The sequence below is a fragment of the Onychomys torridus genome, chromosome 23 (genome assembly GCF_903995425.1).
Source record: "Onychomys torridus chromosome 23, mOncTor1.1, whole genome shotgun sequence".
Lineage (NCBI taxonomy): Eukaryota > Metazoa > Chordata > Mammalia > Rodentia > Cricetidae > Onychomys > Onychomys torridus.
In genome coordinates, this window is record NC_050465.1 from 6,688,916 (window position 1) to 6,710,481 (window position 21,566).

Genomic DNA, 21,566 nt, shown 5'->3' on the forward strand with positions numbered 1-21,566 from the left:
CCTGTTACATCCCTAACTTCCCTGTGGCCGCATTTAGAAGTCGGTGCTAAGGAGGTGGCTGAGAGTGTCAAGTGTAGGCACAGATGGCACTGGGCACAGACATCTTACTTCCAGATTTTGTTATAGTTTTCTAAAATAAAAGCTGGCTGGCTGCAAAGGACGCTCACAGATTTTGTTTCTAATTTTATTCCTGGACCTTTGGGTTCTCTCTCCCTACCATAAGAAGAAGACGTGTCAAATGAACCGAGGGTCATCCCTTGAAGAGATGTGAGGGTTGAAGTTTTGCCTGAAGGAGGGTTGGCTCCGTGCACATCAGTTCCCCTGAGGACTTGCCTGAAGCAAGTTCAGGACAGAAACTTTTCTCAAGAACTTGAAAATAGGGCTGGAAAGATGGTTCAGAGGTTAAGAGCACTGACCGCTGCCTGCTCTTCAAGAGGTCCTGAGTTCAATTCCCAGCAACCACATGGTGCCTCACAACAATCTAGAATGAAATCTGGTGCCCTCTTCTGGAGAGAAGGCAGACATGCAGACAAAACACTGTGTATATAATAAATAAATGTTAAAACAAAACAAAACAAAACAAAAAAAAAAACCACCACCACCACCAACAACAACAACAAAAAGCCTTGAAAATAGAATCACCTTACACTTTCACAATCCCACTTCTGGAAATGGTGTGTTTCAGGAAGATATTTATTCAGGCATGTTCACATAAAGAGTAACCTGGGGAACAAATTGAGACAAAATCCCATTTACGATAGTTACCCAAAGTCATAAACTAACTAAGGAAAGGAAAGATCTGTATATTAAAAACTATAGCCGGGCGGTGGTGGCGCACGCCTTTAATCCCAGCATTCGGAAGGCAGAGGCAGGCGGATCTCTGTGAGTTCGAGGCCAGCCTGGGCTAGAGTGAGTTCCAGGACAGGCTCCAAAGCTACACGGAGAAAGCCTGTCTTAAAACAAATAAACAAACAAACAAACAACCCTATAAAACATTGAGAAAAGAATTTCAGAAAGACACTAATGGTTGGAAAGGCTTTCAGTGCTCATAGAGTAAAATCATATCAGGGCTAGAGAGACGACTTGGCAGTTAAGAGCATTTGCTGCTCTCTAAAAGGACCTAAGCTCAGTTCTCAGCATCCATATAGCGGTGCACAACCATCCATAACCCCAGTTTCAAGAGATCCAGTGCCCTCTTCTGGCCTTCGTGAGCACTGCATTCACAGGGTCCAACAATCCCACGTGTGGAGGTGTGTGTGTGTGTGTGTGTGTGTGTGTGTGTGTGTGTGTGTGTGTGTGTGTGTATCTGCACTCCCAGTTTACTGTGCCTTTATTCATAGCAGCCAGGGTATATCAACAGCTGACAGGTGGAGAAAATATGGCAGGTTGGGTGACATTGGGACACCATTCCGCCCTAGAGAAGGAAATCCTGTCCTTTGCAATGACTATGGAGACCACTGGCGACAGAAATAAGCCCAGCACAAAAGACTACCTGATCCCAAGAAACTCAGGTTCTAAAGAGCTGAACTCTTCCAGAAGCAGAGATTGAACCTCAGTTACCAGGGCCTGGGAGACAGAAGGTGTGGGAAGATGTTGGTCTCAGAATAATGTTGAGGGAGGCCTAGAGAAGTGAGGCTGTGAAGAATGGCCAATCGGGAGACAGAGCACGGTGTCTTTCTTACGAGATGCGGCGCCGCTGACTGAGGAAAGCAATATTCTGGATACTTCCTAACCCCAAACTTGGAAGCTGCAGAAACAAGCGATGTAACTTTTAGGCAGCGCTGAAAGGACTCCTGAAAGTGAGCTGGCTATAGCATTGGTCAGAGCAGACCATAAAGCTGTGGTCTTTGGGGGCGGTGACGATTGTCCTGAATTAGATTGTCTGGAGGTGGCACTGCATTTGAATTTACTAAGTCCCTGAATTGCACTCTTGACGTGGAGGGATTGCTAATGGTCAGTGTCACGCCTCTGTGTGCAGTGGACAGGGCCAGGCAGCATGCCCACTCCCCAACTGGGGCCTCTGCAGAGGAGCGGCCTCAAGCCGTGGCTCTCTAGAAATAGCTCTGAGCCGGCCTTAGACTTTAGAACCATTTGTCACCTCGGCCTCATTCCTTTGCATTTTGTCACTCAGCCTGGCTTGCCACCAGGGTGTGTTGGGTGGTGCCCTGCTTGTGGATTTACCAGAAGTTCTTGGATTACACTCTTGAAGATGGGTGTTACGGTTGGCAGATATACTTCTGAAAGCGGTTCACCCTCACGTATTCCAATCCCTTTTCTTCTGTGTCTGTCCCCTCCCCAATTCGAGTATTCTTTGGTTTACCACCAAGATGGAGGGGAATGCTGCATTTGTTGTCACTGGGGGTTCCTCCTGCTCCATGCCCTCTCAATGCACAGTTTTACAACATGGAAGCCTTTTAGTGTGGACCAGGTGACCACAACAGCAATGACTCCCTAAGTGGCCCAGCTCCACTCATGGCTTCCCAGCAGTTGGGGTCTTTGGCAGCACTCCAGCAGGAGATCTGGCACCCAACCCTGCCACATGTGTCTACTGTTGCAGCAGTAGTCCTAGAGGAGACCCGGAGGCAAGCCTGACACTCGGGGCTGGCCTGGGCTCCCATCTCATAGACCAAGGCACAAGGTGCAAGGAACAGCACCAGGTGGTGTATTGACTCCTGCGCCCCACTTCCCACCCCGGGAGGTGTTCCTCTGCAGAGGAACAGTCTCAAGAAGTGTCTCTCTAGAAATAGCTCTGAGCCGGCCTTGAATTTTAAAGCTATTTGTAACTTCAGCCCATGGCTTGCCACGGGGGTGTCTTGGAAGGTAGCAGTTAGGGGCTGCTCCCCAAGGATGTGGCTGAGGCTGTCCTGGGAGGCAGAGGAATATGCTGGGTACTGGACAGATGGCAGTTGTTAGCCACTGGCTGACTCCATCAAAGACAGCCTATTATAAAGGCATTCCATGAGGACTGGGGAGACGGCTCATCAATTAAGAGCACACACTACTCTTGCAGAGGACCCAAGTTCAGTTCCTGGCACCCGTGTAAGGCCTCACAACTGCCTGTATGTAACTCCTGCTCCAGGGGGATCTGATGTCTCTGGCTTTTGAGGGTGCACACGTGCGCGTGTGTGCGTACACACACACACACACACACACACACACACACACACACACACACAATTTTAAAAAGAAAGAAACTGAAAGCATTCCAGGCCAAGAATGTGGTCAGTTGGTGAGAGCTTGCCCCTCATGCACCAAGTCCTGAGTTTGATCCCTAGTATAAGAAAAGGGGAAAAATGTCACAGGCACCCGCTCATATCAGAATGGGACATCTGCTAAATACTTGCCAGATTTAAGTGAAACAATCATTGTAAGTCAGAGCTAGAAGAAATCTTAAAGCATATTTATCTCCATCCCAGTTCCTGTTTGGAAACTGGGATTCAGGAGCCCTTGACCTGCCTGGGATGCCACAGCGCCCCATGTCCACCCCGTGAACCACACATCTCATCACATCAGGTCGCCCAGGCTCTGCCACGGACCCTCCAGTCTGACAACGCTGTCACTCCGTGACTCCAAGGCCAGTCTGTTCACGGAGGAAGTGACTCACACTCATGACAAAACAACTCAGTCATCCAGGAACTCAATGAGGGAACGGCTGGCACAGTGGAAGTCAGGTCTGAACCCGGGGTGATGGCTCCAGACAGAACACCGGCCACAAAGAGCCGAGCCAAGTGTGCTCCGCAGTTTCCGTGGTTTTAGATATTTGGGTGGATTTTTGTTTGGAGTTTATGAATAACTTTTCTTAAATGTTAAGGATATTTGGCATTTTAGAGTGTGGGCCATTATTTTATAGTATGAGTCACTATTTTGGGATGTGGCCCTTGCTGACGCCTTTGAGACCCGCCCTCCCCAGAGTCACTCAACCAGGAACTCAGAATCTCCCTGTCTCCTCCGTTAACCTCCTGCGTCTGGGCAAGGTGTGGTCAGCTCGGGGACCAGTGAAGGCGTTTTTGTGCTTGGACTTCTTCAAGGATGACCTCTCCAGGACACCACTGTCAGAAGTAGCCTTTTCATTGTATGTGATTGGTTGAGCTGTACGAGGGACGGGACCCTGCACGTTACCCACGTTAGACAAGCATTCTGCCACTGAAGTGCACGTCAGCTGTATCCGTTACTTTCTGTTGCTGTGATAAAACACCGCAACTGAAAGTCACTTGCGGAAGAATGTGCCTGTTGTCTTGGCTTATGGTTACCGAGAGATAAGAGTCAGTCATGGCAGGGAAGTGTGACAGCAGCAGGTGTGGTGGCCAGGACAGCAACGAGAGCGCACCTTTTCAAATTGCAAGAACGAAATAGAGAACGGGAACAGAGTGAGACAGTAAACACTTAAACCCCGCCCCCACTGGTGTACTTCTCACAGCAAGACTGTACCTTTTAACCCCCTGAAACAGCATCACCAACTGGGGACCACATGTCCAAAAGTCTGAGTCTATGGCGGGTATTCTACTCAAACCTCTGCACCAGCCTATTATTATTATTATTATTATTATTATTATTATTATTATTATTTAGAGACAGAGATCTTTCTTTATTGTCTTTATTGATCTGACAAAGCAGCTTAAGTAAGAAAAGTGTTATTTATTTATTTATTTATTTATTTTTTGGCTTGCACTTTGAGGGTACAGCCCATCATGGCGGGTAAGGCTTGGCATCTCGGGTGCAGGAAGTACTGGTTACATTGTATCTGTAGTCAGCAAGTAGGGATAAATGAATAGTGGTATTCAGCTGGCTTCTTTTCTCCTTTATGTTCAAGACGGGACCCCAGCTAGTGGTTTGGTGCCACCACAATTAGGATAGGTCTAATTTAGTGCTAAAGATCACTATCTCACAGGGTCTCCCTATGTTACCCAGGAAGGCCTTAAATGTAACAATCTTCTTGCCTCAGATCCCAAGTAGGTGAGATCACAGGCTTATACCGGGGTAGAAGTAATCTTTTTGAGTCGCAGTTGCATCCCAAAGAAGTGCAATTATTTTAGTTTGCTTTTTGATAAGGAAGCCCTCAAGACCTTGTAACAGAGAGGATTTATATTGGTGGCTAGATTGACATCTCCAGGTTTTCTCCAAATGACTCCAAAGCCTCTCACCACTGAGTGCTAAGTGGCATCTGGTTAGTTGCCAGGCTACCAGCATGTCTGTCCCCCTGAAAGGAGTGGAAAGCACACAGGACAGACCGACAGTCTCCTAAATCAACCAAAGCCCATGTGCTCACTTGCTTTGTGACTGGATATGTACAGGACAATGTTTTAAGTCCACGACGGGGCGGGGGGGGGGGGGGGGCACGTGCCTGCAGTCCCGGCTGTTTGGTGTAATGAGGTCAAGGTTTGAAGACAAACCTGGGCAACTTAGTGAGATCCTGTCTCAAAACATAGAGACAGAGATGCACATAGTGATAGAGGTAAGAGCTGGGTGGGGAGCTCGCTGTGCAAGTATAAGGCCCTGAATTTCGATCCCCTGAACCCACATAAGAAGCCGGACATGGTGGCATGTGTCTATAATCCTCGAACTGGAGAGCAGAGTTAGGAGGATCTCTGAGGCTCACGGTCCACCTAGTCTTTGTATTGGTGAGTTCTAGGTTCAGTGAGAGACCCTATCTCAAAGAGTCAATCAATAAAATAAGGTAGAGGGACTAAGGAAATGGCTCAGCAATCAAGAGCATGTACTGCTCTTACAGAGGACCCAAGTTTGTGTCCTAGCATCCATGTTAGGTGGCTCTCAACCTGTAACTCTAGCTCACATGCACATAGCCGTCACACACATGCATGTAATTAAACAATTATTAGTAATAACATTTTAAAATGTAAAAGATAAAGAGCAACGGAGAACCAGACATCCATGTCTGATCTGGCACACACACACACACACACACACACACACACACACACACACACACATACACAAGAAAACCAAAGTGGTTCTGTTTATTCACTGTGGGAAGCAACCCAGTAGGCTGGGCTTGGTTAAAACCCAATTATGCAAACAAAAGGATACAAATACTAACCCTCCAGTGAATTAAGAGACAAAAACAAAAGAAGTATTGCTTTTTGCCCACCGCCTTTCTAATGAGCAAGGCCAGCAGTCCACACAATTCTGCACACCTCCAGCTCTCACCTCTGTGTCTCCTTTTGATTTCATTTTGTCAAATGTGAACACTTGACTTCCAGTGTGAAATTCATTCGTGCATTAAGACATTTGCTTTGTTATTGTGGATGTTTTGTTTTATTTTGAGCCTCAACTCCCTGAACCTGTAATTTGTAACCAAGGGTACACAGGGGTGAGAGGTGAGGTAGTAGGTGGTAGGTAGTGTTGTTCGAATCTTAAATGGTCTTTTAATAAAATACTCAGAGCCAGATGTCAGGGTGAAAGCTGAAAGACCAGAGAAGCAGAACAGCCACTAGTTCTTACCTATACGAAATGCTCACTCTAAAGAGTGTTTCCTCGTGCCCTATATACCTTTCTCCGCCCTGCCATCACTTCCTGGGTGACTTTAAAGGCTGCGTGCTTCCCAGTGCTCGGATTAAAGGTATATGCCACCACTGCCTAGCTCTGCTTACAGTGTGGCCTTGAACTCAGATCTCTGCCTCCTGAGTGATAGGACTAAGGGTGTGTGCCACCACTGCCTGACCTCTATGTCTAATCTGGTGACTGGCTCTGTCCTCTGATCCTCGGGCAAGTTTATTAGGGTACACAATAGATCACCACAGGGTAGGATGATCTTTCTCTGAGTGTCATGCGTATCTGGCCAAAATGTGATTTTTAAGAGTTGGGTTTTGGTGCCAATGTTAATTGCGTACTATAAGTGATCTGAGTCATCCAAAACAAACCAGGCTGTATAAGCAAATCGGTGCTGCCTTTATAACACCTTCTGGGGTATAGTGAGAACATTTTCAAGTCAAGAGCGATTTTATCGGGAGGAATGAAGTACAGACTTTAAGACACGTGAACATTTTAATTGTGCTGATATTACATGGACACCTTTGTGTCTGGCACATTGATGAGATATATGATTTATTAAATTAAAATATCAGGGCTGGGGAGACGGCTCAGTGGTGAAGAGCACTGGCTGCTCTTCCAGAGGTCCTGGGTTTGATTCTCAGCAACCATACAGCAGCTCACAACTGTCTGTAGTCTCAGGTCCAACTACTAGATGTATTTTTTTTTCCTTTTGGGGTTTGAAGACATATGACATAATGTCACAAACTGACCTGAAATGTTTTGTTCCACAGAAAAATCCAATAATACTACCTGTAACTGGGACAGGCTGCCACTCCGTTCTTGACCTGGTTATTTATAGAGAAACCTATTTTCTCTGAATTAAAACACATCCGTTAACATTAAAAACTAGAACCTGTTTAACTAAGATGATTAGTATTTTGGGGTTTTAGCAAATGCTTGCTTAAAGTGACCAGTCTGTGGGATAGAGAGGGAAAGGGTCACTCCAGTTTGAATGTGTGTGTCCTTCAAAGTCCACATTGAAGCCCTAACCTGAGAGGTTGCAGTGTGGAGAGATGGAATCATCCTATTGGGTGTGAGGGTGGCACCCTTGTCCGTGGATCAATGCCCTTATAAAGGAGGTTCAGGGTAGGACATTCGACCACACCCACAGTGGGAGGACACACAGTGGGGAGCTCCATCTCTGAAGCACAAAGGGGCCCTTCCTAGACACTGAGCCTATCTGCACCTTGGTCTTGGACTTGTAGCCTGCAAATAGTTGTTGTCATTAATAAGCCACCAAAATATCATGTGGGCGTATGTGTACATTTGTGTGTGCACAAGTGTGTGTAGAGATCTGAGAACAGCTATCGATGTTAACCCTTGGGAAAGGCCCAACTTGCTTTATTTGGTCTCTCACTGGCCTGAAACTTTCTCCTTCAGTTGGCCTGACTGGCCTGTCAGGGATCTGTTTGTCTCCATTGTCAAGGTTACAGGTACACACTGCCATTCCTGGCTGCTATTTTTTTTTTAAATATGTAATGCTTCACGAATTTTGTGTGTCATCCTTGCACAGGGGCCATGCTAATCTTCTCTGTAACCTTCCAATTTTAGTGTATGTGCTGCTAAAGCAAGCACCTGGCTGCTATTATTATTATTATTATTACTACTACTACTACTATACATGTGGGTTCTGGGGATTGAACTCAGGTCCTCATGCTTACATTAGCAAGCACTTTACTATCAAATATTTCTCCCACAGTGTGTGTCAGGCCACAGTCTGTGCTGTTTTATTCCAGTGGCCTGACAGGTACACAGAATGGCTTCCGAGCTTCCCAGGAGGGTGCCTGGAGAGAATGGTCTGATGATATACTTGATTCTCAGACTGGAGACCTTCAGGGCCAGTGGAGTGCCTGTGAGGAGCTAAGATGCCTCTGAAGGTGATGTGTGTGAGGTAGCTGAGGGTTGCCCAAGTGGAATAGTTTACTCAACAGTCAGACCTGTGCAGTGGTTTGAATGAGAATGGCCCCCACAGGCTCATGGTGAGTGGCACTTAGGAGGTGTGGCCTTGTTGGAGGAGGTGTGGCCTTGCTGGAGGAGGTGTGGCCTTGCTGGAGTAGGTGTGGTCATGTTGGAGGAAGGGTGTCACCGGGGGCGGGCTCTGAGGCTTCAGAAGCTCAAGCCAGGCCAGTGTCTGTCTCTCTTCCTGCTGCCTGCTGTTCCAGATGTAGAACTCTGAGATCCTTCTCCAGCACCATGTCTGCCTGCATGCCACCATGCTTCCTGCCATGATGACAATGGACTAAACCTCTGAACTGTAAGCCAGCCCCAATTTTTAAAAAAATTACCTTTTTAAGAGTTTCTGTGGTCATGGTTTCTCTTCAGAGCCACAGAAATCCTAACTAAGATACCTGTAGAAGTGAAGGAATAGGAGAGAACAGGAAATCACCCACCACAATGGGTTCATCCACATGGGGCCATGATCTCTTTTTAAAAGTTCAGGAGATCAGAGCACTGAGGATGGACAGAAGAATGGTTTCCTGAGGAGGAAGTGTGGGATCCTCAGAAAGGACACAGAAAAGAACTTCACTTGTGTCTTACAGGAGGGAGGTTCCAGGGTCCTCATCCAGAGAAATCTCAGTGCTGTGCACGGACATAGGAGGGCCATGGTCCACTGAGTCACAGTTGGGACTTCAGTGGGACTGTGCAAGGAGAGGAGAGGCCTCTTCCCTGGAGCTGCGATCTTGGCAAAGACTGGTTGCTTTCTTGCTAGTGTCTGAGGACTGTGCATGGAGAGGGGAAGCCTCTTCCCTGGAGCTGCGATCTTGGCAAAGGCTGGTTGTGTCTGTCTACACATATGCCTGTGGCAGCCACCCAGAGCTTCTGCCAGATGCCACTGTTCAGTTCTCCATAGTGCCACGGATTGGCCCTTCAGCAAACAACAAGAATGTGGACATGGGGCAGGGTGTTCAAGGCTGGAACAGTGCCACCTCTGGAAGAAGCCAGGGATGTTCTGTGTATTCCAGGGAGGACTTTCTAGAAGGAACACTGCTCAATAGCTTGCTTAGGCTAAAGTTTGAAGGCAAGAGCCCTGGTCTTTGGAAGCTGCTTTGCTACTTTCTTAGGACCTTTCTGTTTGAATCTTTACATGTTGAGCATATCTTTTGTAATTTTTCTAAATATGCTTTTTCTACCAAATGGCTTTTAAGTGTTCTATCTTTCTATTTGTGTGACTTACAGGGTATTATTATTATTATTATTATTATTATTATTATTATTATTATCATATTAATTGAAGCTGATGGCTTTCTCTTCTAAATGTCACTGCTGTGAGAATCCACCTGTGGTCCTTTTTGTGCACATTCCCAGTTGTTGCTCCCAGTTTGGAGGCAAGGCTGACAGGAATTAGACCACTGGTGCCTGATGCTGGTTGGGATTTTAAAGCAGGAAAAGTAATTCATGCTCTGAGAAAGATTTGTCAATTGGCTTTTTTCCACAGAGGAAGAACTCTGAAATTTCCAAAGTAAAGCTGTCTGGTGTGTCTATCACAGCTGGTGGGACCCGGGCAGCATCACCAAGATAGTGGGTGGTTGGCAGCCTTGGTGCTTGACAGATGAGCCATGTGGCCTGGCCCCTATTCAGATGGTGCATTCTGTATGCCCAGAAAAATGCTGCTACGTTGCCTATCAGCTATGAGGTCTGTACAAGTGGTTCCATGAGCCTTGATGTCCTCATCTCCGGCTGGAGTCTATGAGCATCCTCCCCACCATGGTGCTGTGAGGACTAAATGTCACGTCAGACAGGTTAGTATCTGGCCCAGAGTGCTGGCTGCTGTCATTGTCTGCTCCTTCTCTTCATCATCCTCTCTCCTCCTTAGAAATAGCACCCTGTCCAGGCAGTGGTGGCACACGCCTTTAATCCCAGCACTTGGGAGGCAGAGGCAGGTGGATCTCTGTGAGTTCGAGGCCAGCCTGGTCTACAGAGCTACTTCCAGGACAGCCAAGGCTACACAAAGAAACCCTGTCTTGAAAAACCAAAAGAAAAAACAAAGAAAGGAAGGAAGAGCTCCCTGAGACTCCATCAAGGTCACTGGGTGGTGCCAACAGCCGTGCTAGGCAGCCTGAAGTTTCTGCCTTCTAAGGCTCCGTTCAACCTTCCCATCCTCTCTGGAGAGACTGTCAGCATCTCTCAGGAGAACCAGTCTCTTGCCTCCAAAATTATCCTGGAGGACTTGGAGGCCTCCTCTGACCCTCTGGTGATCTCTATGGCTTGTTTCCTATAGGAAAAGAAGGACCAAATGGTCCAGGTCACAGCCCCTCATGTGACTCCAGGGGAGGTAGTCAGCACAGCAAAGTAGTGTCCCCATAGCCAGCTCCTCAGATCCTTCAGGAGACAGCATGTAGCTGTGCGCTGGCCATTTGTCCCCCTCAAAACAGAGTGAGAAATGCCAGTCAATAAAAAGTTGAGTTGTGTGCTCCAGGAGGACTCAATATTTGAAAGATTAAAAAATTACACTGAATGGATTAATATTAAATACGTAGGCTTCTCCTATGGCTAGACTATTTATTCAAAGTGGATAGGGGGTCCCTTCTGTTGTAGGAGCAGGAGTTCCCTAAAATGGGTGCTGGGAAATGAACTCAGGTTTTCTGCAAGAGCAATATGTGTTCTTAATCACTGGGCCATCTCTCCAGTCCCTGTTGTTATTTTTGAGACAAGGTCTCACTATGTAGCCCTGACTGGCCGCAGACACATAGCAGTCCTCCTGCCTCAGCTTCCTAAGTGCTGAGCTTGTAGGTATGTGCTACCGTGCCTGGCCTTCGAACTGTGTTTTAAATGTGCTTTCCTTCTGATGACTGGGAGAAGTTGTACACTTTATCTTATGTTGAAATAGATCTTACAGATACCTGAAAGTGGAGACTACTTGTTTTTAAATGTTTTTAAATAAAGTTCCTTTTAGATTAGACTCTAATCATAATCTCTCAATTGTCTATTTTGTGATTTAAAGTTTTGCCTGAAAAATTTTGAGGCTCAGTGTCTTTAAGAAATAGCTTCAAGCCAGGCAGTGATGGTGCACGCCTTTGATCCCAGCTCTCTGGAGGCAGAGCCAGTTGGATCTCTGTGAGTTCGAGGCCAGCCTGGTCTTCAGAATGAGATCCAGGACAGCCACCAAAACTAAACAGAGAAACCCTGTCTCTAAAAAAAAAAAAACAAACAAACAAAAGTAGCTTCAGGTCTTCAGTTTCCCCACAAAACATGATGAAATTCTTCTACAATAAAAGGGAAGTGTTCCAGAGACTGAGGCAGCATGCACAGGGCCTGCACACCTCTGTATCCCAGAGCTAAAAGGAGAAGTGGACACCTGCCCCCAGTCCTAACCCAGAAGTGATCACCAATCGATAATGACATGAAATGAAATTTCATTGGTTTCCTCCACGGGAGTCTCTCTGGGGAAACAACCGACTCCTAAGGGCAGGCCCAGCAGCGGATGCCAACAGACAACGAACTCAGTGGCGTCTTTAGAAGTTCCTCATCTTGTAATTCATACCAGAGCACCTCCTTTGAGTTGTAATTTTATCTTACCTTTGTTTGTTTGGTTGTTGTTGTTGTTGTTTATTGTTTATCGAGACCAGGTTTCTCTGTGTAGCTTTGCGCCTTTCCTGGAACTCACTCTGTAGCCCAGGCTGGCCTCGAACTCACAGAGATCCGCCTGCCTCTGCCTCCCGAGTGCTGGGATTAAAGGCGTGTGCCACCACCGCCCGGCTTACTCTTCTGATTTTATTGATTTCTTCTCTCTTTTTACCCTTCAGATCCTTTGCGTGTATGTTATGGTGTCCAGTCTAGTGTTCTTATGGAATTCCTGAGCGTTCAAACAGATGCGTCTCTGTTTTCGTGACCTCTCTTGAGCTTTTTCTTCTGTTTATTTTGCCCAATTCCCATGTGTTAGCTTTTGTTTTATCTTACTATATTTTCTCTTATTGTTATCCCATAGAAGCCTGTTTGTTTTCTGAAAGACAGAAAAGGGGATAGAAATCTGGATAGGAGGGGACATGGGGAGGAGCTGGGAGGAGTAGACGGAGGATAATCAGAACCAGGATATATTATGTGAGAAAAAAAATCTATTTTCAATAAAAGGGGGAAGCTTGCTTTGGACCTGTGTGGCCTCTGAGCTGCCGTTGGGACTTTCAGGCAAGGCTGAGGTGTCCAGCTGGCAGTTGCTGGAGCTCGGAGAATTGGAGATTAGAAAAGCAGAGCTGGTGCTCAGTACCATCAAGGCCACGTTCAAAGCAGTAGGTCTGTGAGAACCCAGGGAGCCAGAGTGATGAAATACTCTGCAGAGCCCAAGGACTCTGAGATGCTCCCACAGAGCGGCCTGGGAGGCAAGCGCACCTCTGTGCTGTCTTTCTTTGTGCGGTTCAGAAGGGGGCATGCTGCAAAGAATGTCCAAAGGCTCCTCCAATCTCCTCCCATCAGTACATCCAATAAGAGCTGAGCAGAATGGCACTGTTTAGCAATAACTACTCATTGTTCTTCTTTTGTTTTATTCTTTGACCTCACACTTGGTGCCTCAGGTTGGCATGGGATGTACAGTGTAGTCCAGGATGGCTATGAACTTGTTATATGGCAATCCTCCCATCTCTGCTTTTAGCTGTGGGGTTGCAAGCATTGGTTAGCAGCAACACTGCCTGCTTAACTGATTTTAAAACCAAACTTTAAAAGACTGGAGAACTGCATTTGCCACCTTGAAAGCCTTCACAGGACTCTTAAGCTCGGATCTGAGAATCCTCCAAGGACCTTCGGAAAGGTTTTCAGAGTTCTGAAACTGAGTGGATGGGAGTTACCTTCGGTGGTGAAAGCAGGCCAGAACGTCTAGTCCATCAGAAGTGTCTGTGACATCACTGGTTTTGTGACATCTTTTGTCGGTGGCTACAGTCATTGGGGGAGTGGCATGTATCAGGGGTCAGTATTGTTGTTGAAGTCAGTTCTGGGGAATTACCATATCAGTAAGGAAGTACTCACACTCCAAACCCTCCCTCCCCTGAACTCTGCACAGCCGCCTTGCCTGGCCAGCCTAAGCAGAGGGCTCTGTTAACCTGACGCTAGAGGGCAGAAAAGAATTGCCCAGTATACCTTCCCTGAAGGGTTCCTGTTTCTCCAGCATTGTCCTAGCATCAGGCAGCAGCTGGTCATTCATGTTGTCTCTCACTAACAGCTTCAAGAGTCACGTTGGAGTTCTTTCTCAGAGGCCGGGTCCTCTCCAAGCCCCTGGGGCCCTGTCACTCAAGCCTTGTCTCCAGCCTTAGCTGTTTGAAAACACTGCCTCTGTGTTCCTTGAGGCCCTTTGCCTTGGACAGCCCAGCTACCGGCACCTGCTCACTGTGTTAAAAATAACCCCAGGGCTGTCTTTGTGCTGACTAGACAGTGGCTCACACACTGCGTCAGGGTTTAAAAGATACACTTACCGAGATCACACTTAGCGAGTATGCTTGCTAAGAGTTTGTTTTGTAATTTAGAGTATTCTGAAGGGCTCATGCCTCCCTAGCACACCAGAAGGATCCCTAATACACACAGAAATAGGCAAACACTTAAAATATACTGTTGCCAGACTAACTAATTAATTGCAATTTCCTAGGCTAAGTTTGTTTTTCTCCTAGAGAAGGTTTGAAAGTCCTCTAGAAACACACACACAAAAAAGGATTTTTTTCCTTCCAATTTTTTTATTTCTTTCTTTTCAAAGAACAAGACAGAGGAAACGGAACCTTGTATTATGTGCCTCCTTAAAAAACAAAACAAAAAAACCGTGCGCACTCAAGGAAAACACCAGAAAGAAAAGGCCATAAAAAGACTCTTCCGGTCGTCATTAGACCCTTCCCCTCAGGGAACCCTGAAGAGCAGGAGGGGGAGGGGACACCAAGGAAACAGTGTCTTCCTGGAGCAGGACCCACACATAGGAACTCACAGAGACTGTAGCAGCATGCATACAGCCTGCACAAGTTCAAAACTGACAGGGTCCCGGTGCTGGAGGGCCCATCCTTAACGGAGGAGCGGTCTCCAACTGACATCTGCTTCAAACGGAGTCTCACTGGATATTCAAGCCACAGTTACGGGGGACCTGGTGCCCAGCTATAAATGCCCAATTCAGGAGAACCCGATGGCATATTTGGAGATATTTTGTCTCACGTTGCTTTGTTGGACTCCCCTCCCCCCCACCTCCACCTTTGCTTGTATATTATGGTTTCCAATTTTGTGGGTGTTTTTTGTTTTGTTTTGTTTTGTTTTGAGTTGAGGACCAAACCCAGGGCCTTGTGCTTGCTAGGCAAGTGCTCTACCACTGAGCTAAATCCCCAACCCCCCAATTTTGTGTTTTTATAGGTTTTGTGTGTGTGTGTGTGTGTGTGTGTGTGTGTGTGTAGGGGGTATTTCTTGTGCCTTTTCTTTTCTTTTTTTTTTTTTTCGGTCTGATCTTTTTTCTTGTTTATTTTCTAAAGAGAGAAAGAAGGCATGGAGTTGGATGGTGGGGAGGTGGGAAGAATCAGGAAGGAGGCAGAGGGAAAACCATGATAAGAATATATTGTGTGGGGCTGGAGAGATAGCTCAGTGGTTAAGACCACTGGATGTTCTTCCAGTGGACCTGGGTTCAATTCCCAGCGTCCACATGACAACTAGCAACTGTCTGTAACTCCAAGATCTGACACTGTCACACAGACATACATGCTGGCAAAACACTAATGCACATAAAATAAGAAAGAGAGAAAGGAAGGAGGGAGGGAGGGAGGGGAGGGAGGGAGGGAAGGAAGAAAGAAAGACTCCCTGTGAACACAAAGATGGCACAGCCCATTTTCCCCTATTATTTTTCATGTTTTTTCATAAATACAATAGTGTGCATATACTCAACATTTCAAGAAATTTACATACTGCCGGGCGGTGGTGGCACACATCTTTAATCCCAGCACTCGGGAGGCAGAGGCAGGCAGATCTCTGTGAGTTCGAGGCCAGCCTGGGCTACAAAGTGAGTTCCAGGACAGGCTCCAAAACTATAGAGAAACTCTGTCTCAAAAAAAAACAAAAAACCAAAAAAAACAAAAAACTTTACATACTATCACAGTCTTATTACAAATACCATTGCTGTGTGTGTGTGTGTGTGTGTGTGTGTGTGTGTGTGTGCGTGCACGCGCGCTTGCTCAGTTTTTCCAAATATTCCCTTGAAACAGGGTCTCTCACTGAACCAGAAGCTGGCTCAGAAAGGTCCTGTAACCCTCCTGTCTCTATGTCCCTTGGTGCCAGAGTTACAGCCACCCACGGCCTTGCCAGGCTTTTTATGTATGCTCTGGGGATTTGAACTTAAATCCTTCTACCTGTGCAGTGAGCACGCCTGCCCAGAGAGCCAGCTCCCCACCCCACCACTGCTTAATGAAGACAACGTTGATAGTCTCTTCCCTGGCGGGGGGGATATAACTCAGTGTCTTGCACAGAGTGGGTAAAGGAAGGGTCTTCCATCCTCAGCCCCTCCTTTTCAAGTTAAATTGGCAATCCTCAACATGCCACACCAGCTTACCAGGCCCAGCTGGCTGTTGTTTTCCTGGTGGCAGTCTGAACATGCACATGGAGTCACCAATGATATTCCATTTTGGGGGATTTCAGATGTCCAGAGCTGAGGGTAGGGGTGATTTGAAAATGAGAGGGTGGCTGCCTACACTCTCTGAGAACCTCTCCCCACACAGATTCCCTAGGTTGTTTGTTTGTTTGTTTGTTTGTTTGTTTGTTTGTTTTGCGTGGCCGATTTCATCTGGAGTCACTTGGAACTCCCACTGTCCTTCCGTTTCCTAGGGGAAGCTTGCCTGGCTTGCTTCTTCCTCTCTTTGTGATGTTATATAAACTTGCCTTTTATAAATAGAATTACTTAAACTGTGTTAAAATATGCACAACAAAAACTTACCATCTTAACGATATACATTTCCTTCTTGCACAAGCACAACCTAAATATCAGCTTCCCATTTCTTCCTCTCCCAGCCTCCGTCACCCACGGTGCCACCTTCTGTCCCTGTGACTCTGACCACCCATGGGACCCAGGGTGTGGTGTGGCACACTGACTTGTGCTTAGCAGAAGAGAGACCCTGGGTTTGATTCCCAGCATCCCAAACCCAAATTTAAAAACCTCTCAGGACCTCATGCAACTGCAGTAATGCAATACTCACACTTTACAGACAGATTCGTCTTCCTGTCCTGTCCCAGACTGAATGTATCACACTGTATGGATCCGCTATGTATCACCCATCTGTGGGTCACTCCCATTGACAGTGCGCATGTGAGCTTTTGCACTTACTGTGACGTCTTTGACATTTTAATGTGGGCTCCTTGCGGTTGTATTACCTGATATTACTGAGCCCGAGACACACGTCTCTTAACGGCCGCCTGCTCCCTTGTTTCCATTTTCTCTCTGCCCATGCCTTTTCGATTTCTCATGGAGATGAACATGCTAAAGTCAGAAATGAACAAAAAGCAATGTTAAAGAGTTGGGCATTGAGAAGGCTCAGTGGGTAAAAGTGCTTGCCTTACGAGCATGCCTGATGACCTGAGTTCAATTCCCAAAACCCACAATGAAGGAGGGAACTGACTCTACAGTTATTCTCTGACTTCCATATGCATGCTGTGGCATAAGCACCCTTGCATACACATGCACACACACAATAATAGTAACAAATATGTTTTAGGTTAGCAGTGGATCTAGGATACTCGAGTCAAAATGTGTGGTGTTACATTTTAATAATCATAGACCATTAGAGTTGAAAAGTTGGATATTTTCTTTTTTTTTTTTCATAGTCTGAAATGATTGTGTCTCTGTATAACCACCACCCACTTAGAAACCTCTGCTAGGCTGGGAGATGGTTCAGTGGATAAAATACTTGCCCATCATGCATGAAGACCAGAGTTTAGGTCTCCAGTACTTATGTAAATGCCAGGTGGGTGTGGCGACCCACCTGCGTTCCCTGAGCTCTGGAGGTGGAGACAGGATCCCAGGGGAAGCTGGATAGCTAGACTAGCTGTGTCTTCCCGATCTGAGACACCACCTCACTCGGTAAGTGACGTGGAAAGTGGTGGGGGAGAACACCAGATGTCAGCTTTGGCCTTACACACACACACACACACACACACACACACACACACACACATACATGGGAACACCACACACATGCGCACATGCACACACAGACACACAAGCATCTCGGTTGTAGGAGGGTCTCTTCACCCAAAAGGGGAAGTTATGAGCTTCTGTTACCCAGCCCATTCTTTAAAAACATAGTCATCACCCCTTATCTGGCTGGTGAAGTACAAGAGATCTCAAGATTGCAGCTCAACAAGGAAGTGAGGCATCTCACCGAAGGAACTAGCACAAAGTTCAGGCCTTTTACTCTAGAAGAGCCATGTGGTTAGTTCACTGGACCCTGGAGCTTGACTCAGCTGATGCTGAGGTTGTGTGTTTCACCAGCTCACGGTACTGCGGGTACCATGGCTCCCCCAGTCTGGGGGGCATGAGCTGAGGGCCAGATAGGAGTCTCTCTGGGTGGGACAGGAATGAAGTACAGGTTGGTCTGCGACACAGGTTACTACCATGTCCTTTGTAACTTGTGACTGGTCCAGTGAATGCAGATGGAATTTTCTTTCAGCTATTTTGTGTTGGAACGACACAGACCAACTGTGCCTCACTGTGCTTATGCTCAGCATTGTTATAACAATAGTTCATCTAGTCCTCACAAACCCTGTGAACTAAGGGTGATTATTGCTCCCATTTCACAGACAAGGGAACCGAGGCACACAGAGGTCACCCTGTCCAGAGCTGGAGATTTCCATCAGGTCATGGTAGCCCCAGGATCTATGCATTCTGTTACAGTCCACAGTATCCCTCTGCAGATCACAGTAGCATCCTAACTTCAACTATAACAGTGACTCCCTGACTTAAGGATGGCTCTGCCTCCATGTTGCTTCATCAATCTATCTTTTGCTTTCACAATTAGATCTTCTCCTTTCAGCAAGAGTGTCTTGTTGAGAGGACCCTGACTATGCTACTCCCCATCTGCTGGGTCAGCAATTTTAGATGCTATTTAAGGTTTAATAGCCCTTATCCTGCCTTACTACAATGTAAGTGTTAGAGCTCAAAGCCACCATGTCCTCCTTGTCTGTAGAGTGTCTACTTAAAGAAGAAAGGTTGGGGTCACAGCAGTTTTGAAACCATGGCACTAAGAATTCTGCTCTTCAGACCACTGGGGAAATATCCAATGTAACTACTAAAAGGAAGAGATGAAAACTTAATTTAAAAATAGTTTATTTTAAATCGTGTGTGTGCACCTGCCTGTGGGTGCCTGAAGAGGCCAGAAGACGTACGAGATCTCCTGGAGCTGGAATTACCCGTGACTGTGAGCATCCCAAAGTGGGCACTGGGAACCAAACTTTGGTCCCCTTCAAGAACAGCCAGTGTGGAGCTGGAGAGATGGCTCAGTGGTTAAGAGCACTGGCTGCTTTTCTAGAAGACCTGGGTTCAGTTCCAACACCCACATAGCAGTTCACAACTGTCTGTAACTCCAGTTCCCGGGAACCTGACACCCACAGCAAAACACCAATGCATATAAAATAAAAATAAATAAATAAATAAATAAAAGAACAGTCAATGCACTTAAGTGCTGAGACATCTCTCCAGCCCCCAGGTAAGAAACTTTAAGGCCTCAAGATTCTGCTTATGTCTAATCTAAAAAGTCATTGGACACCTGGCAGTGTATAGTAACAAAAAAGCCCACACATCCCTGTGGCCTACCATCATGATTTTTTTTTTTAATTGTGGGGTTGACAAAAAAATGTAAGATCTGATCCAAAGGTATAACACACAGGAATTAAGAAATACGCAGGGGTTGGGTGGGGAGAAGGATGACTCAGCTGATAAATGTGCCGTAAAGCCTCAGGTCCCTAGTTCAATCACTGGGATCCATACAGTGGCAGGGGAAAACTAACTCCCAGAAGTCCAAAAGATGTCCACATGTGCAGTGGCATATAAACACCCATAAACATACACACACTAAATAAATCTAATAACAATTAAAAAATAAAAAAAATATGCAGGGCCTGTGGGAAGAACACTGATGTATCTTCCTGGAGGACAGACCACACTGAGTGGTTCAAAGAAAAATATTCCTCCTCAGTGAGAAAACCTCACATTAAGACTATTAATTTTTAATAGTTATTATTATTAATAGTTATTAATCATTAGTTATTATTAATCCTATCCCTGAATAATTTATATATATATAAAACGAACTTCAAATAAAATCCTTGCTTAGAGGGAGGCTTGGGTTAAAGCTTAACAAACAGACTCTCGACTTAATCCAGAAGAATAACTCAGCCAAGACCTTTCTGCAAGAGAATAGGGAGGGTGGTTTTCAACCGTATGGCAGCCGCTCAGCTCTGCTCAGAATCTTTCCTGACTCTACTCAGATATTTTCTGTGGGCCCTTTACGGCTTCTGGGATAAAGTTCAAGTCCCTGAGCACGAGGAACTGTAAAAAGAGCCTCCTAACAATATCTGAGGGAGCCGTGGAAGCAGCCAAACGCTCACGGTTCAGCCTGTACCTGGGGCAGTCTGCTGTTTCCCCTAATTCCTTTCAGCCGCTGCATGCAGACATTGTCAGTCATAACACATTTGTCTAGAAACCGAAACGCCAGAAGCTTGGCTTGGGGCGTAGCCCAAGGCAATGGTAGAATTCTGGGCTTAAAGAATGGCAGCTGCCTGAAAAGGGGCCAGAGCTCCCCAGAGCCCCCAAAGGCCAACGGAAGCTTTCAACCACCTCCAAAGCAGATCAAATGGTCTCAGGACCTCTCTGACCTGGGTGTAATCTAAGACTCCAGAGATGCTATCTAGAAGGAAAAAAGGGTGTGTGTGTGTCACACAGAATGAACTGTGAGGCTGGCAGTATCTGTGCCTGCTAGTCCCTGTTCTGTGTGGACCTCCTGGCAGTCCCCTGTGATAGCAGCGACTCTCTTCTGTCAAACTCTGCCAGGGAGTTTGACACCCCACATTCTCTGTTAGGGTGCAGGACTGAATGCTCACCCTATGTTCTCTGGCCAGGCCTGGCCTGAGTGTCAGGAAGCTAACTCCAAGTTTTGGCCTCCTCACTTTGGTGTTCTACCAGCCCACCTGGAGGATCCACTCTTCACTTCCACATGGCCACATGGCTTCAGAAATCTCAGTTCTCAGCTCCCTACCCTAGGCCACCTCTTGCTGGGTTCCCAGTGCTGGCTTTCTGTCTCTTCCTGACAACAGCTTTGCTTTGGATTTCTTCTTCTGTGTAGTCTAGAACAGCAGGTGTTAATGGTGCGTCTCCAATACAGTTGTGTCTAGCCATGGATCTCTGGGAATGTCCTCCCTCACTGTGGGTGTTTGGAGGTAAATATGGTTCTCCTCTCTATCGGGGTTCTCCACCGAAACCACCTGGCAATGTCTAGAGACAGTCTGGGTTGCTGCACTAGGGTAGAGGGTACTGCTAGCATTTGCTGAGTGAGAGCCAGGATACTTCCAAACAGCCTCCCCAAACAAATCATTGGACCACTAAATGTCAGTAAGGGTTGGCCTTACTTAAGAAAGCTAGTTCTGTACTTATGCTGATCTCTCCAGAGTCCAACACCCAAGCAACACGGATGTGCTACTGCAGCAGAGACCAGGGGAGGGGTGCCTCATACTCTAAATAGCTGCAGTTAGACAAGACGATCAGAGGAGATCCTCCATTTGGAAACCCTCCTGTGGGCTCAGGGCCACGCCCTAGCATTATGCAAAGGCAGCTGCCCTAGTGAGCCGGGCAGGCATAAAGGTGACGTGGTCAGGAGTGGCTATTTGATCTCCAGTTTTTCCAGAATTTCCACTCCTGTGCCAAGCAGGCCTCTCCAGATGCTGTTCCCTGTCCAAGAGCTCAGGAGGCTCACCTAAAGCCATCATCTTCCAATGGTGAGGTGTTTCCCCTCCGCGCTAAGTCTTCTCGACAGACATCCAGTTTGCAGGAGCCTGAAAGGTACAAGTCGATCGAGACCTGGCAGTTTTCTGTA

At 46.7% G+C, this 21,566-nt stretch overlaps 1 protein-coding gene and 1 non-coding gene across 10 annotated transcripts in view; one reads left to right on the plus strand and one right to left on the minus strand.

Moving 5' to 3' along the window:
• Positions 1-21,566, plus strand: part of Lrrfip1 (LRR binding FLII interacting protein 1) — a 132,502-nt gene that overhangs the window by 24,776 nt on the left and 86,160 nt on the right. The gene's annotated exons all lie outside the window — the stretch shown is intronic.
• LOC118573529 lies at positions 8,017-8,124 on the minus strand. Its single transcript, XR_004943640.1, has one exon. It is a non-coding gene; the product is annotated as a U6 spliceosomal RNA (small nuclear RNA).